Source organism: Nannospalax galili, unplaced genomic scaffold, assembly GCF_000622305.1.
Source record: "Nannospalax galili isolate Female #2095 unplaced genomic scaffold, S.galili_v1.0 scaffold1272, whole genome shotgun sequence".
Classification (NCBI taxonomy): Eukaryota; Metazoa; Chordata; class Mammalia; order Rodentia; family Spalacidae; genus Nannospalax; species Nannospalax galili.
The window spans coordinates 2,322,500-2,327,519 of record NW_008332402.1 but is presented as its reverse complement, the minus strand read 5'-3'; positions in this window follow the sequence as shown (position 1 = coordinate 2,327,519).

Below are 5,020 nucleotides of genomic sequence, written 5' to 3'. Positions count from 1 at the left end.
ATTTGTACCATATTTTAATTTTTATACTTAGAATCTATGACTATGTATGGTATTATAAAATAAAATATTTTAACCTGCTGTGACTATAAGTTAGACTTAAAGGGCTTGACCTTTATAGTTAAATTGTTTCTAGTCTAATAGTTTAATTTTTATAAAATTTTTATGCGAATGTATGTTTTCTCTACATATATGTAACTGCACCATGTACGTGTCTGGTGTCTACAGAGGCCAGAGAGGGAATCAGATCCCCTGGAACTGGAGTTAAGGACTGGTGTTAGCTGGCATGTGGTGCTGGACTCAGGTCCTCTGGAAGAGCAACCAGTGTTGCTGAGGCATCTTCCAGCCCCACAGTATAATTTTAAACAGTGTATGTCACTGTGGAAGCCCATTATATTTTATTATTTTGTTTATCTTATTCTATTTTTTGAGACGGGGTCTCAGGAATCCCAGACTGCCCTTAAACTTGCTGTGTGGCTGAGGATAGCGTTGAATTTTTGCTCTTCCTACCTCTACTTCCTGAGTGCTCAGATTACAGATGTGCACCGCCATGCCTATTTTATGCAGTGCTGGGGATCAAACTCAGGGCTTCATGCAAGCCAGACAGGCCTTCTACCAACTCCAGCCCCTAGAAGCTCATTTTAAAAAGAGACACTTCCTTTAAAAAATATCCACTGAACTTTATAACATTGAACTTTATAACATTTAAAAAAATATCCATCGAACTTTATAACATTGAAAGGAGATCCAAAAGGACTCTCTAATTCCTAATTTCTCTGCTAACGAAGCCATGGGACAAAGCAGTCCTTGGGGGAAGGCTGTCTGGAATAGTTGCCTCCAGTCATCTTAATTGAAAGTCCCAATAATTCTTTTTGTAGCAAAGAATTTGTAGTAAATTTGAATCCATTTGTAGAAAGTGCTTTGAGGAAGGTAGTACATATGCTAGAGACAGCTACCCTGACCTAGAAGAGTCCTCTTTGGAAAAGCATTTTAAAAGTTGGACTAAAGTTTGAAGTCTGTATCATGCAGAAGCAGACCAACGCACAGGTGGCCTTGAGGAGCTCATTTGTACTTGTGATTCACTAGCTTGCCAAGTTGTGTGTTTATAGCTGAGGATTTTTAAAAAGAAGGCAAACTGAAGGAAGGGTGAATTCCACTTCAGATCAGGAGACTTAAAGCTTGAAATGCAAAGCACTGAGCCGAGTACAAGACTGCGGCCAGCACGCCTTGCCGTCACCTCTTCCTTGGACCCGAGACCTGGCGTCACACCTAGGGACGGCTGTCTTGTGGAGAAAGCAAGCTCACTTTTTTCCTTGGCAGTAGTGATCTCTTCTTCAATGTTCTAATTTCACAGCAGGGGGATGGGAAATAACTGGAGTTGTTAAGGGCTGGGGTGATAGCTCAAGATCTGAATTTGATCTCTAGAGCCCACAAAGAAAAGCTAGTTGTGGTGCTCTTAGTGTTGGGATGGTAGAGACAGGTGGATCCTTGGAGCTCCTTGGCCAGCCAGCCTGTCCCACGTGGTGAATTCCAGGCCAGTGAGAAACCATGTCTCAAACACAAGGTGGATGGCACCTGAGGGACAACACCTAAGGCTGACCTGTGGCACTAAGTTCAAAACTACTATCACTCTTACAGTCTTGAATATAGGATGTACTAATGACTCCGTATAGTGGGTTCATCTACTTAGGGTTGAGTTTTAGAAACTTATACCAGAAGATTTTCTGTAGAATCTGAAAAACTGAATGAACGTCTTAATGGCACCCCAGTGATTACAGTCATAGATTAGTGATATCCTCTTTTGTTTTTCTTAAAAGACTTTCTTCTCTTACCTAGCAGAAAGATCTCCAAATATAAGGCTAACATTCAAAAACTCCCTCTTACAGGTCCAATGATTCTATCATCACAGCGATGACCAAGTCTCTAACACACAAACATTTGAGGGACAAACCACATCTAACCATGCTAGTTCTCAAATCAATTTTGAGTTAACCTTTGATTATGGCATAAGATGTTACAAACCAAACCGTTTCCCTTCAAGCCATATGTTGAGTCCGTATCGTCCATGTGACTGTATTGGGACAGAGACTTTAATAAGATTGAGTTTAAAAGATAATTAAGGGTAGGCCCTAGTCTGACAGGAATGAAGTTTTCATGAAAAAAGGAATAACCAGAGATTTCGTTCCCTCTTTATTTGCATACAGAAGAAAGGCCATGTGTTGGGGTTTGAATGCACATCCCAATGTTCATGTGTTGGACCAGCAGTATTCAGAGACGAACTCTTCCTTTATTTAATATAATATTTAAATCAATTATTTGAGAATTGTATATATTCACCCTGACTTTCTCCCTCCTGAATTCCCTGACCCCAACCCACTGATCAACTTTCATGGTTTTTTTTTCTTTATAACCACTAAGTACAATTAGTGCTGCCTGTGTGTGCATGGATGTGGGGTCATAGGAAACCTGCCAGGGAGCACATCCCTGAAGAAAACTGAGTCTCCTATCCCCAGAGGCCACCAGCTTCCAATAGCTGTCCCATCCAAGATGGAATGTTGATTGGATTGATCTTGTGTGGGTCTTGCAACCACAGCTGCTGTGAGTTTATGAGTGCACTGGTCTTGTCATGTCCAGAAGACACTGTTTTACCCCAGGCCTCCCCAACCTCTGGATCTTACAGTCGTACTATGCTCCTTTTTTACTATTCCCTGAGCCCTGGGAGGGGTTGTGATAGCCAGGTCTTATTTATGGTGAAGCAAAGAGATAGGTTCTTTTAAAAGATGGTTCGCTCATGAAGGTTCTGCCTTTGTGCATATAATTGTTGGAGTGAGTTTGTTGTCATGGGCATGGCTTGCTGATAAGTTCGAGCCCTTCATGTATCTGTCTTGAATGCTCGATTGCTCTTATGCCTTGTGTCATTCATGTTAGGATGCAATAAGAAGTTACTCACCAGATGAAGTTCCTTCATCTTGGCCTTCTCATCCTTCAGAACCATGCCTAAATAAAGTTATTTCTTTATAAATGTCCCAGGTGTATCCTACGATAGCAGCTCAAAACAGATACCACATCAGAATGCAGTGAGAAGGGGCCATCTGGACATCAGAGAGAGAGGGATGTCCTGAAACCAGCCCTGTTGCACCTTGATCTTGATCCAGAACTATAGGAAAATAATATATCTATTGTTTAAGCTGCTCAGTCTATGGTATTTTTTTTTCTGATCACCTGAGCAGACCAATATCGTAAGCACCCAACATCATAATTTTTTTGTGTGGATACCTGTGTTCCCAACACTATCTGTTGGGAAGACTTTCCCATTAAATAATCCAATCACCCTTGTTACAAAAATCATTTGACTGTGTGTGAGGGTTTATTTCTTGACTCTTTTTTTTCATCTACTTTTTTATTTTTATGCTAGCACTATATTGTTCTGATTAATGTAGGTTTGGAGTAAGTTTTAAAATCAGGAAGTATGAGACCTCTAACTTTGTTCTTATTCAAGATAATTTTGGCCATTCTGGGTTGTTAAGGTTTGAGTGTTGACTATACCTCACAGACACATGATATTTTGCTGCCTGGCTGCTGGTACTGTTTTGGGAGGTGATAGAAATGTTAGAGGATGGGACCTAGGAGAAAGTGGTTACTGGTTGCGTGCTTTTGAAGGTCCTTCCTGGATTGCAATACCATTGTCACCCTTGACTTCCTGGCCACCATGAAGTGAAGAGATTCCTCCACCATATGCTCCCTCTGCCATGATATTCTGTCCAAGCTCATGGGACCAAGAGACCATGGCCTGAAATCTCCAAACCTATGACCCAAAATATGTCTTTTTTCTCTAAATTGTTTCTTTCAGGCTATTGGGTCACAGCAACGAGAAAGTTTGACAAATATAAATTCATATGTATTTTGGGATGGATTTTTCTATTTCTTCAATAAATGCTTTTGATATTTTGGTAGGTATGTATTAACTCTATAGATAGCATTGTACAGTAAGGGCATCTTTACAACAGAAAGCTTTCTAATTATGAGCATATGTGTCTTTTCATTTATTTGTGTCTTCTTTGATTTCTTTTTTGTTGTTGTTGTTTGAGCAACATTTTGCAGTTTACAGTGTATAAGTCCTTTTGCTTCCTTGGTTAAGTTTGTTGTAAGTTCATTGTTAATTGTATAGAAGCACAGTTGAATTTTTTTCCAGTGTTTTTGAGACAGGGTCTTCCTGTAGTCCCAGATGGCCTGGAACTTGCTATGTAGACCAGGCTGGCCTCGAACTCACAGAGATCCACCTGCCTCTGCCTCCCAAGTGCTCTGGTCAGCACCTCTGGTATGATATTGACTGGAGGTGGCAAAAATGGATATACTTGTTTTGTTTCTAATTTGAGAGAAAAAGCTCTTAGTCTTTCATCGTGGAATATGATGTGACTGATGGTCTTTTTGTATTCAAGCCTTACTATGATATCGTTTCCTTCTAGTCTTAATTTCTTGTTGTTGGATTTATTTATTTTTATTTTTATGTGTATGAGTGTTTTACCTGCATGTATATAAATGCACCACATATGTGCCATGCCCACAGAGGCCAGAAGAGGACGTTGGATCCTCTGGAACTGGAATTACAGTTATGAGTTGCAATGTTAGTACTGGAAACCAAACCCGGGTCCTCTGTGAGAGCAGCTGGTGATCTTAACCCCTGAGCCATCTCTCTAGCCCTGGTGGCAAGAGTTGTCCAATGGTAGAAGGACCCTTGAAAGTTCATTTTAATTGTAGGACACTGATTTAAAAAAACAAAAGTTGTCTTTTTGCTTAGTATATTTGAATCAAGTTAAGCATGTTATGCTTAGATTTGTTAAGACTTAGCCTTGTCTGTATTGTGAAAGGAACTGTATTTTAGTGCCAGAGGCTTCCATAAATTAGTTAACTATTTCTTAACATATTAATGTCATTTAATCAAATTAGTTTAAATTGTTTTAAAACAGTGTTAGTTGAAGTCAGTTGTGACTGACTCAGCTCATTAGAAGTATAAGAAGTGGAT